Source organism: Lepisma saccharinum, chromosome 12, assembly GCF_977018435.1.
Source record: "Lepisma saccharinum chromosome 12, izLepSacc3.1, whole genome shotgun sequence".
NCBI lineage: Eukaryota > Metazoa > Arthropoda > Insecta > Zygentoma > Lepismatidae > Lepisma > Lepisma saccharinum.
The window spans coordinates 44295105-44309042 of record NC_139240.1 but is presented as its reverse complement, the minus strand read 5'-3'; the positions used below and the strand labels follow the sequence as shown (position 1 = coordinate 44309042).

At 37.2% G+C, this 13938-nt stretch overlaps 1 protein-coding gene across 1 annotated transcript in view; it reads right to left on the bottom strand.

Moving 5' to 3' along the window:
• Positions 1-249: 249 nt before the first annotated feature.
• Positions 250-13938, bottom strand: part of LOC145996455 (uncharacterized) — a 112954-nt gene continuing 99265 nt past the window's right edge. Inside the window, exon 7 of the mRNA XM_083132942.1 lies at positions 250-355. The gene's annotated coding sequence lies outside the window, so the exon portion shown is untranslated. The remainder of the gene's footprint in view (positions 356-13938) is intronic.

Here is a 13938-nt window from a genome sequence, read left to right as displayed (position 1 = left end):
CCACTTTATGTTAAGAGGAGCCTTGTATGTTTGTTACATTCCTACCCCAGTCTATTCTTATCAATATTTGGCAAAAAATGTTCAGGTGGGGGAGGTTCAAAAATTTCTTAAAATAATATTAACTGCAGTTTACTATTTCAAAACCAAATAAAAATTGCATGTTTGCAATATACTTTATTAGTTATGAAAATAGATACAATAGAGAATGCCAATGGTTTTCCTTCAATCATATGTACTCTCTACGCAGGAAGAACATGCATGGATATCTGCAGCCACTAAGCTGATAGGAGAAGACCTTGAATTTCTTCCAGATTTGGAACCTTGCTCCTCGAAAATCCATCGACACTGCTTCCACCTGGGAAAAAATATCAGATTAGTTACTACAAATTAAAACATTCAACAAATTAAAAGAAAAAAAGGTTCCACAGTGGGACACACACATTACCAAGAAATGTCCAAGTTTATTCTTTAGTTTTATGCAGAGTGCTACAAAAATTGAAACTAAACAAACAATGGCAAACAAGGTGTATACAACCTCTGCATCAACATATGTAGGAAAAAATAATGGGCAATTTACCAAGCAATACTTGTGCATCCCACTGTACAATATATATATATACTGTGTAATTTTGACAAATTAACAACAGTGTTGTCATTTTTATATCGACCAACCATCATTATTTTATAAATTAACCAGTTACTTCTCTATCTTCAAGTGTTCAAAACTGACATTGAAATATTTTTCTCAAACTTGCATTTAGTTCTACACATAAAGAACTTTCAAATTTAATGTTTAACCTTTATCATTCGGAACCTCATCCATGTCCGTTTCAATTTTAGCCTGCACTTTTCAAACTTGAAACAAAGTACAAAAAAAATCGTTAACCAATTTCATATCCCTTATGGCATTTAGTTCTCAAGTTTTATTTCCTTTCTTAAATACAGGACTTTTAGCAGACGTAAAATTTATGTAGTGGGGTCAGAACACCGGAAAATAACGAGTGTCCGAAAAGTCAGACAACCCGGTGTTTACAACCATATAACGGCATAGCGAAACGGAATGAGAAGAAACGCTTTCTGCCAAGAGAATGTCCTGTATATTGGAAAAATTTAGAGAACACATGTATGAACATGCATGTTTTAATAACAAATAAGCAAAGTGTTGCCAAAGGCGGAAACTTTTGTTTTGCAAATCGTGTGTATTGATGCACAGAATTCACGGAGGTAAATTATTGCAACATTTCACAATACCAACGAACAATTAGGATGGCTATCTATTGAATTTGACAGAAAAAGAACTTTGACGAAGTTTTAAAATCATTGCACAAGGCAATAAATGGGCTGTTCCAAAAATTGATGTTTTCACAATATTACGAGGGACACTGTTGCTGCCACGTGTCACTAACAGATGTGTTTCATCTCAGGCTACCACACTAAGGCACTTTTAACGACAAAGGAGAAAGTTGGTTATTCTTGAACATATGCAATAAATTACATACACCTTGCAACCCTGAAATGTGGGTATCCCTACAAATTAAAGCAAATGTTCGAAGGGGACGTCCGCAGATGTTTTCCAGCGAAGGGGAAACAATGTGTTTTTATCAGGCAGGTAAACGAGGCATATTATCCCGTAATAATGTTCATACATTCCTAATAATGGATGTACAGTAAAATACTGTGACTGAAATCAACTCATACATCTGAAATAATAGGTACTTTTATCAACATTCATTTTCCAGAAGAGGAGGGGGTGGCGATCATCCTTGCACTTCCTTCTGGACGTCCATGCCGCTATATAATTTTGTAGAAAATTAACTATTTAAGTATAGAATAGTATATTAAGGATAGAAAATTAAGTATTTTCAAGCCGATGAAGGTTGGAAGCAACTATGGGGAAGGGGGGTGCATTATTCTCTTTGTAATTGAACTATGCCGCTTCGTTCTCTAGCAAATTTCTTGTTATTAACACTCACATGCTTTATCCATCAGTTATGCATCCATTTCATCAGTTTTTCATTCATCCATATTGTCGTACTTAACCGTAGAAGCACAAAAGTGACATAAAATAACTAAAATAGAAATACATTTTTGGGTGGAATATAATGCAACCATCTAAAAATAGTAATGTAGTAATAGTAATAAAATAATAATAATGTCCTAGCACAATTTAGTATCATTTGGCATAATTTCACAGTTCAAACAACCCTTTTTTCATGGCTGAGTGGAGTTCCACTCTACCTCTCCCCTCCATGTTCAAGTAAGATGAGCAGGAAATGTGTTTTTGAGCAGGCCGTTGGAGGTGCCATAGCAATAGTTTATTAAGGAACTCTCCCGAGAAATCAATAGGTCTGGCAACACTGACATTGGCCATGCCGAAGGCTTCTTCCCCCTGTGTTTTTCCCCACCTGCCAGCACGATGAGGTTCTGTGCAGGTTTCTTTCCTCGTGGTTCCACTATACTGACCCAGTTTGGCGAAACCTTTGTACAAGATGAAAAATTGATGACTTATCTGGAGAGGGAGTAGTCGGAACTTGGCACTAAATGCTTCTCTTATGCCAGAATATGACTATGTTCGGATATATTCTTCAACAATAAACACTCTTTCCTGTGTAGAATATGGCATTTTGAAAACACACACACACGACGTCAGCATAAGTAGACACAATCTGGAATGCCATTCGCGGCAAACAGCAACCACCTAAGGCACAGAAAACATAATTGATACACGTTCTTCTGTACCCACATTTCAGGGGTGCAAGATGTATGTAATTTCTTGCATATGTTCGAGAATAACCAACTTTCTCCTTTGTCGTTAAAAGTGCCTTAGTGTGATAGCCTGAGGTAACACGCGTCTGTTAGTGACACGTGACAGCAACAGTGTTGCCAGTGTCCCTCGTAATATTGTGAAAACATCGATTTTTGGAACAACCCATTTAAAGTTCTTTTTCTGTCAAATTCAATAGATGGCCATCCAAATTGTTCGTTGGTATTGTGAAATATTGCAATAATTTACCTCAGTGAGTTCTGTGCATCAATATGCATCAATACACACGATTTGCAAAAAAAAAAAAAAAAAAAAAAAAAAAATCCGCCTTTGGCAACACTTTGCTTATTTGTTATTAAAACATTCATGTTCTTACATATGTTTGTCTCTCTAAATTTTCCCAATATACAGGACATTCTCTTGGCAAAAAGCGTTTCTTCTCATTCCATTATATGGTCTTAAACACCAGGTTGTGTGACTTTTCAGACACACTGTATTTCATTTCCGGCGGAGAATGTACCCTTTGAGGGCGGATACTACATTCATTCCCGAACCTAAACTGCCCCAGACCCCAAGTTTTTAAGCCCTAGTTTGTGTGTAATGGAGTCTTCAAAATGGCGGTCATGATGAAGATTCTATACCTGAAACCTGTTAGTTTACTGCAGTTATTTATCATTCATCACATCTTATTTTCACCTAATTTGCAGTTTATGACTATTATGATAAGAAATTAAAAAGAACCAATTTTCCAAATAATATTAGACATGGCAGCCAATATGGCCGCGAAAAGTCTAAAAATAACCCTTTCAGCTATTTGATCATGTTTTGGATGAGCCAGAACTCGATGGTAGCATTCAAAACAGTGTCAGACTAAGCCCATGAAATAACAATAGTTGAATTTTTGACAATCTGTATATGTACAGGGTGTTTCAAAAGTGTAACACCATAGGACAACTGCGTTATTAGTGCAGATGGCGAGAAACTGAAAGAGGGGAAAGTTGTTGGGAATATGAGGTTTTCAGAATTGTGCTTGAAATTTCAACGTACCTTCCACCATTGAGGCTGTTTGCTGGTACGAACTTCAATGAGAACTGACATCACCTAGTTGCCACATGCTTTGTCCTTAAAGGGGCATTTACGTTATCGCAACACCGTACTGTACTCGGTAAATTGAGAATGATGATGCAAAATTAGAGGCAAAGTAAGATTTGTGTGTGTGTGCAGACAAGCACACAACTACAAAACATGTAATTGTGGTTAATGTTATCTGAATAGAGGTTGTTCATTAGGGCATAGTGACATGAACAAAGGATAAAATTTCGAAATTAAAGGGGTCTTAATTTTTTCCCTTCAAATCAGGGTAGATCACCGCTAAAATATATTTGCGCTCAGACATCATCTGTTGGTGCAAATCGGAAATGCCAACAATAATGACGATTAAAAGGGTAACGGTTCACACAGAATATTAAAAATATAATGATTCGTGTGTTGCAGGTTTCTATCTTCCGTCGTCATGCTGCTTCTCCTCCAGATGCATCTAGCACACAACCAAAGAGCCAGTGGCACACATGGAGGGCGTCGATATCCATATCCAATCTTTAGTCCCATTTTTGAAGATACTCTGGACAAATGGGGACCTTCACCTCTGCTGGTTACGCTGTCTTTCCTTGTCACCACACCTTGCTTCTCTGAACTACCTTCGAGTTATCCTCCACTGTCATTGTCCGGTGGTCCTATAGGGCTGCTGTGACACATCAACTGTGGGTATGTTGCTGATGCAGTACATGGGACCTCCCTCGCCGCCGCAACAATTGATGCTTCCATTTTATTGTCATTTTTATTTCAGAACTGAAAAAGATGTTTTTTCTTCTAATTATCTTGCAAAATTCATTTTTATGTCTGTACGGAACATAATGAGGTATGATTTGTAACTGCCAATCATAGTTTCCAAAGTATTACTTTTCATTGAAAGCAATACAGAAGCTCACAGTGAAAATATGCTGGGCATTGGGGTTAATACCGTGGAAGACATAATTTAAAAGTTGTGTTCAAAACAAACACTGAAAATTTTTTCAGCTTTGTGTTTAGATCTAGTAGCCATATTCATTTCAGTTCTATAATTCCAAATGTAATGATTTGAAAGTTTCTTCAGAAATAAGTTGCCCATTTTATTTATCACAACTGAACATGTGGATATTTTTTTTCAAAATTTTTCATTTTTACATCCATGTGGAAAAAAAAATGTCAATGGTTTTGAACAATTAAATGTAATGGAAATAAGTTGTTCGATAATTAAAATTTTTAAAAATGGTGAGGTGACATGGGTTGGTTGAAATTTTATAAAATGGCCCAAATATATTTACATATTACAATGGACTGACTATTTTTTTTTAACAGTACCAGTAGCCAATATTGTCTTCATGTGATATAAAGTAGTAAAAAAAAAAACACTGTAAAATGACAAACTTCCACTGCTTGGCAAGGCCAAGTATTAGAGTTGGTGCAAAAATAATAGCTGAATTGCTTCACTGTGTGTTTTGCAAATGATTTTTTCTAATACATCACATTGATTACATTACTTGCTATGCATAAATTTAAAGCTTATTTGATGCTGTCAAGCAAAAAATGCGCATCGTTTTGTTTCAAGAGTTCAAACTTGGTCGTAATGCCATGGAAGCAACTGGAAATGTCACTAAAGTGTAGTGTGATTAAAGCATTTTTGAGCATACAGTGTGAAGATGGTTCCAAAAATTCCATACCAGCGATATGAGTGTCAAAGATGAGGAGGGTTGTGGACATCTGTCGGAAGTTGACAGCATCCATCTGAAGGTGATAACAAAGCTGACTCGCTGAAAACAACACGAGAAGTTGTAGAACAACTCAGCATTAATCAATTGACCATTGTTTGCCATTTGAAGCAAATTGGAAAGGTGAAAAATCTGGATAAGTGGGTGCCTCACGACTTGAACGAGAACTGCCAATTTAAAGTGAGCTATGCTCTCCTTTTGCACAACTACGACGACTCATTTCTTGAACGTATTGTGATGTGCGACGAAAAGTGGATACTGTACGACAATCGACAACATTCAGCAAAATAGTTGGACCAAGATAAAACTCCTAAACACTTCTTAAAGCCGAAATTGCACGAAAAGAAGGTCATGGGGATTATTTGCTGGTCTGCTGCCTGAGTCATCCACTACAACTTTCTTAATCCTGGTGAAACCATCACAGCAGAGAAGTATTGTCATGAAATTTATGAAATGCACCAGAAACTTCACCTGTGTCCAGCATTGGTCAGTCGTTCTGCACGACAATGCTCGACGGCACATTGCACAACCAACACAGCAGAAGCTGAACGAATTGAGCTATGCAACTCGGCCTCACCCACCATACTCAGCGGACCCCTCACCAAATGCCTACCACTTCTGCAACCATCTCTACAACTTCCTACGGGAGAAATGCTTCAACAACCAGGATGCTACCAAAATCGCCTTCCGAGAGTTTGTCGACTCCAGAAGCCTGGAATTTTATGATACCAGAATAAATGAACTCATTTCTCATTGACGAAAATATGTTGAATAATAAAAAAAATTGAGCCAAGTTATAGCATTATAAATCAGCCATTATTTTTGCATCAACCTGATACTGAACATTGTTTATGGAGGTATGTTTAACATTTGATCATTAAGACCTTGTTTTTATGATGAAAGTCTATTAAAAAATAATAAAAAAAAACCTGCTAGTTTTTATCCTAGATGCATGCAGCACAGATTCATGGTAGTCAGTGGTTTTGCTGTTGAAAACTAACAAAATTTTTAGTATGCTTGGATACACTATGTTACCAATCAAAGGTAATGGCAACGCTTAAAATATATGGATGGTGCCTCCATGGCAGGGCGGTTAGCACAATATGCTATGATGTCAGGGGTCCCAGGTTCGAATCCTTGCCTGGGCATTCTTTGTGCATGTCCCTTCACCAATTTAAAGGGAGCAGCCTCCGTGGAAGAGAGGTTAGCACAATGTGCTATGATGCCAGGGGTCCCAGGTTCAAATCCAGGCCTGGGCATTCTTTGTGAATTTCCCTTAATCAATTTTATCCTCATCTTTCTGATTAGCCAAATAGTGGCATAAATACAAAGTAAAATAAATCAATCAAATATGATTTAAGGGGAACCTAGCACCTTCAGCCCAAAGGGGTCCCTTCTGGCATGACACTGTATATTATTGATTTTGGAACCATGGAGATCCAATCAGTAGGGCATCTGATCACATGGGAGATGCAAGGTTGATGGTTTCAGGTGGGGGGAATTTTTCCTGTAATATACCTGCTCTCTCATTTCCACTTGGATAGAAAAGGTGGACAGAGCATGGTGCTGATTTACCTCCATGGCATGTTGCTTGATGTGCATGGTGTAGATTGCCTTTTTTATATATATGGAGTGATTCAAAAGTCCGAAGACTTTTCCCCTCCTCTGAAACGGATGTGGTAATGGCAGATCAATTTTGCCCGGGTACATCAGGTTAAGGGACTCATGTGTGAGGGTGCCACAACATGGCCACCATATTGGATCGAGGTCAAATTTTTCAAACGTCAAGGGGGCCATTACAAAAAGAAGTACCATTACAAAACTAATTAGGGGAGACCGGGGTAATTAGAACATGGGGTTATTGGAACATGTTAATGTAGAATAATTTAAAACGAAAAGACTGGTGTAATAATATTTCATACCTATGTACCTACACTAAACCTACATGCAGAAAATTTGTTATTGGAATAACTACACAAAAGTAAGTTTTATTTGACTTTTATTATACACCTGCAAAAAATGATGTGACGCATGTTTGGTGTTTCTCTGCTTCTGCATATACTGGATGTGAATGAAAGAACCCTTGCAAAATTTTCTTCACCCCTATAATAAAACATAAGGGCACACATCTTTTCATGTGAGTTTGGTTGTCTATGGGCATTTTGCCTGGTTTTTATAAGCAAAGTTCTTATTACCCCAAAAATTTCTCCAAAGGGGTTATTAGAACATTGCGTAATTTGCTTGATTTTGCTTGGGGTAATTAGAACAGTCATGGGGTAATAAGAACATCATCTTGAAATACCATGAATATGACAATAAAAATAATACATTGTCATAACAACATTTGAAAATGGTTAGGCTAAGTTCAAAGTTCCACATTTGTGCAATATTTATAATAATTTAGTCATAACAGTTATTTTTGACTGGCAATATGAAAAACAAATATCTTCAATCATATGTGTTCTTTCAGACAAGAAAGATATGATACATTCAAATTTATAATTAAATTTATTGAAATTGTGTACATTTGCATTGGCATCAAGGTTTATATACAAAGGTCAACTCTTTAAAATTGTACAATGTATAATATAATGTCATACTTGGTATTTTGTATCAACATTCAAAAAACGGTAATTGTAATCATTAGATAAGTATATTGTGATATACATAGTAAAATAGAATCAGAGGATGACGATGTAGTCCTATTCAAACTGGAAAAGTACTACGCTGTATATTACGAGCGAAAGTGGTATGTTGGTAGAATTATTAAAATCTCTAATGGCCAGTCTAAAGCAACAATCAAGTTTCTGGAGGAAAAAGAAACTGGCAAGTTCGATTGGCCACGAAGACCTGATGTTGAGGAAATTGATAGGAAGTTTATATTTTACGGACCTTTGGAGTTAAATGGAATCGGTCCATTTACCCTTCCATTGTATGACATCATTAAGAGCAAGTATGAAGCTTTCAAAAAAGAAATCAAACATTCAAATCAGTAGATCTACTGGTGACAAACTGACAAATGTTAATATGGGTCAAGTGTTCTTTGGTGTAGCTTTTGTCATGTAGCCTATATTTTATGGTTTCATATATAATTGTTTTTTGAGACTGATAAGCTTAATTTCTGTATATATTAGTTTTTCACGACAGTTAAACCTGTTAGTGTAAGTTATCTTAAGTGTTTTTAGAAGTATTAGCACTACTTGTTACAAATTGGAGTAAGTTTTCCTCCAAAAAAGATGCTTTTTTGTACTTTTTCTAATTGATATACTAGATTGTACATGTAACTATTAGAAGTTTTTTCTTTACTACATTGTAGAATGGCCTGTAACCTTTCAAATAAATCATAGAACACTGATTTTCATTCACACATGTTTGCTTCACAGCTGGGAAATTGAACTTTATGAAAAAAGACGTTAACTTGGGATTTTATTTAAACAAGCATTGATAACTCCAGAAGAAGTAGAGCTATTGTGTTCAAATTTGCAGGATAAATGAGACATTTATATATGATGTTCTTATTACCCCAACAGCAATCTAAAGCTATTCAGTTGAAATTTCTAACTTATGTTCCATTAACCCCAAATGGGGTAATTGGAACAATTTTATGGTGTCATGACAATTTTTTTTTTGGACGAGTATTTGCAATGCAGGTATGGTCATTATTTTTTTCAAAAATATACAAAAGATGTTCTTTGAAATGGTAGAAATTTTTAAAAAATCCATCAGTAACTTTCTGAGTAATTTACAGTGGAACTTCTACAGGCTGTTTCCTGTTCTAATTACCCCGGTCTCCCCTACAGCATTGCATTTCTTGGACACTTCTAATGTGTTTTCATACCCTACATAGCTCTCTTGCCATTTGAAAAATTTGACGATCCAAGATGGCGGCTGTCATGAAAGCACCCTCACACATGGGCCCCTTACCCCTATGACGCTCCAAGAGAACTGAGAACTCCAACCAGTATTATCCCTTACTTTGGAGGAAGCCCCCCCCACAGGTCACTCTCGCAGTGCCTGAAAGCACAGGTGGGAGGAAATTTGCCGGGGGAGATCAACTACCCCAAATAAAATATGACGTCAGAAACCCCATCTGAGTATAAGTAATTTTCGTATGACGCTCCAGGAGAACTGAGAACCCCAACCAGTATGTTTCCCTTGTTTTGGAGGAAGCCCCCCCACAGGTCACTCTGAATAAAATTTAAATTACCATAAATCCTTTACCACTTATGATATTTAATGCACTCTCAATGAGTTACAAACACACTGTACACAGTTCAACTATTAATCATAGAAAAATACAAGATTCTTGTTTCTTTAACAAAGAATGCTCTAACCAGATAATGAAAACGTCGCCTGTCAGTTAATGTACATTATGACATTGCACATGATTTTTGTGTAATTTATCTTGCAACACACGCCTCACACGAATGCATGCATATTTGTACACTGTTAATTTTTGGTAGATCTACCTAATTTGCGTCGACATGAGCTCATGCTAAAAGTTTGGAAAACAACAGCTTACCTTCTGTAGCCGGGAAAAGACACCATGCCGCTGTCCCACTGCGGACTATTTGGGCACGATATTTTTAACATATCACTTACGCATCTTCATTCTCCAAATCTTGAAGACGTTCCTCACCCATTACCGGTGTGGAAACAACACTCAGTCCTTGTCTCACAAATGTGTGATCACCAAAATTTTACGGGAAAAGATTATCCCTTTTCTTCACCAACAAGCTTCTTCCGCTCATTTTTTCCAGATCCAACCACTTTTTCTTTCTTTCTCTTCTTCTAACCTGTACCACCGTCTTTTTTGTACAACAGATTTAACTAGGATAATTTGTTAGTTAAAATAGTTGTATATTATCACAATACTTGCAGATGCATATGTCCAAGATATTTTTGTAATATACGTTTGAACAAACTGTCTATATTTATTCATGCGATAGCATGGAGAATATTACGCTGTAAATTTTATAGGTTTTCGCCATCACTGCAAATTGTCCTTGCGTGCAGCAGCCGTCACATCAAAATGTCCTTGTGCATAGCGAAAGCAAACTGTTTTTTGGCGGTAAATTTTACGACAATGAGATCTTCAACAACAAGAGATTAAAATTTGTTATAAAGGCACTTGCAAAACCATGACTTTGAATTTAACTTCGAAATAACATTCACGTACAATGTGATTTAAGAATTTTACAATTTATAATGACTTACAAATGGTGCCATCTAGCGTTATTTTCTGAACTTCGTATTGTACCAGTTTACGGACGTAAGTAGATTATTTAAATGTTCTGAACATTCATTACATTCTTTTAATATTAAGATGCCATATGACAATAACCGTCATATTTGGCGCCCAACAGGGGCTAACCCTTGCCAAAGACCAGTAACATATTATCAATTATTAGGTTTGGTCAATACTATTTGACTAATCATAAATACATATACTTGTTCTTAAACAGTCACATAGTTACAGATTCATTACACTTATATACACTATATATAATTCTAATCATCACCTAGATGATTATTTTATTCTACATAAGGAAGAAGAAACACCGAGCCTTGCAACAGGTGCCCCACATTCCAGTACAGGATCACTTTATGCTTCAGGCCCCCGCCACGCTATACCGAATTTTGTTCCTGAAAAGTCGCATTCCATCAGAGACTTATGAACGTTATACAGTGCTATTTGTTTTAGAAAGGAAGACTCCCTGGGGCGTATTCGGATTGTGAATATATTTCAACATATTTGAAAGAATGAAGGAAAATCTCAGGTTTTTGATCTCGTATGCTGGTTCGCCGCAGAATTACATCCACTTGACCTCCTGGCCCGCCGCAGACTAATTCACACTTAACCCACACGAGACTTTACAAAACCTTAATCCTCTCTTCCCACAACCTTACTTTGATTCCCCTTGCCGGAAGCTTCTCGCTCATCAGCAACCTCAAGTTGCTTCAGCCACTGCTCCACATTCTCTAAATTCAAACCCCTCAAGTTATTCTTCCAAACCACCAACTTGTCCTCTGAGCAACTCCACAATTTACAGTTCTGAACGGATTGGTCAACTATTTGTTCCCCTGTGACACAATCTATCAACGATAGCGTAGAATCTTTGTTGTTTTTTACACAAAGATATGGACCAAGAAAGAGTTCACAATTTTTTTTAATCACTTTATCCCCCAAACCGCTCAACGTTTGATTCTTTACGAAGACCAAGGCGCCCTCTTTAATCACTGGTTTACCATTCTCCTTGGCATTAAACTTTATCAACTTACCCCGCCTTTTTTGGTGACTAGTCAGATTGGCCATTACCAATTTGTCATCCCATGGGACATCAGTATCCTGGGCAACTACAGACGACATGTCAACCAGACGCATAGGCATGTTTAGTCTTAACTCAGCAGGAGAATAACCTGTCTGTGACGAAACAGATCCATTCAACAATTTCAATGCTTCCGGCACCTTCTCTGGCCACTTGGTATGATTCGAAGAACAGAGCACCCTCATTAAACGATTTAATTCTGAATGGTAACGCTCAACTAAATTTGAGCTCGGGTGATATACAGGAGTGAAAGTCAGTTGTACCCCCCAAGATTTCATAGCATTCCTAAAAATATTTGATTTGAACTGAGGTCCATTGTCTGAGATTATTTTTTTAGGAACTCCTAAGTGAACAAAGTAAATGTTTGATAATTTGTTCACGATCGTGTAGGCATTGCTGTTAACAACGGGATAAGCCACTAAATATCTCGTCGCTGCGTCTAACACAGTGAACAAAAACCTTTCTCGTTTTGGCCCCATTATAAACGGACCCTGTAAATCGATGAATAATAACTCTCCAGGCTTATCAGTAAAATGTGACCTGGCTACAAATTTTGACGGATGTTTGTTTGGCTTAGTTCGCTGACACAGATCACAATTTTTTATGTATGTTTTTATGTCAGTCTTCATTCCACTCCAATAGAACATGCGATAAATTTGAGCTAAAGTTTTGGCCACCCCAAAGTGTCCTTTATCATCATGACAAGCTATTAAAATTTTACCGATTAATTTCACTGGGACGCAAATCCTCAAACGCGAGTTATCATGAAAGTCCTTGATATAGAGAACATCATTCCTTATACAGTACGTTTTGACTCCATGATCTCGAACGAGGTTGGACTTTCTGTCCTGTTCCCATCAGGTTGTCAATAATCTCGGATAACTTATCATCTTGACTCTGTAAACTTATCAACTCTTCTTTCGTGAACACTTCCTCATCTGTTTGTGCACCAACGGATACATTTATCATAAATTGTGAATCAGAAATGTCAGGAAAGCTCCTACTAAGAGTGTCTGCCAAAATATTGTCTACGCCTTTACAATATTGAACAACGAAAGAATACTGTTGAATTTGGATAAACCACCTCGTCAGCCTGGCATTCCAAGAATGTGCTGATTCTAACCAAGTGAGGGATTTATGGTCGGAAACTACAACAAACTGTCTGCCTTTTAGGAAGGAGGAAAATTTATCAATCGTGTACAAAATAGCTAATACTTCTATTTCGGTGGAAGTGTACGATTTCTCATAGGACTTCAACAGTCGGCTGACAAAACCTAAGGGTTTGACGTTACCGTCAATAAGCTGATAACAGTAACCACCTACCCCAATTAGGGAAGCGTCTGTTTGAATGTAAAATGTTCTTTCAAAGTTGGGATAGCTCAGAGTGACCTCTTGGACGACCAAAGCCTTTAACATCTTGAGCGCTTTATCCGCTTCCATGGTCCAATGCCACTTGGTCTTTTGTTTCAACAACTCGTATAAATGGTGAGCCACAAGTGCATAATTGGGTATATACTTAGATAACCAATTAAAACATCCCAACAATCGCTGAAGCTGTTTCAAGTTTTCAGGTTTGCGTAGCTGGACTATACTTTCCACGTACATAGGATCTTTCTTAAAGCCACAGGTAGTGACTAAGTGCCCCAGAAATTTAAATTCCTGTACGGAAAACTTGCATTTCCCTAATTTCAAGGTAAATCCTGCCCGCTGCAACCTTTCCAGTACCAAACCTACATGCTTCATGTGCGATTCGAAGTCTTTTGATCGGATAATAATGTCATCAACGTACACTACTACAAAATCCATAAATGATCCAAGGACCCGATTCATGACATCAACAAATATGGCCGTGACATTCAATGATCCAAAAACTACTCTCTTAAATTGGTACAAAATTCCTTCAAAGGCAAAGGCCGTATACTTACGACTACTTTCGTGAAGAGGAACTTGCCAAAACGCATTTCCCAAGTCAAGTGAGGTGAAGTACTTGCAGCCAATGAACGACGTCAACAAGTCATTAATTCTCATGGGAGCAAGT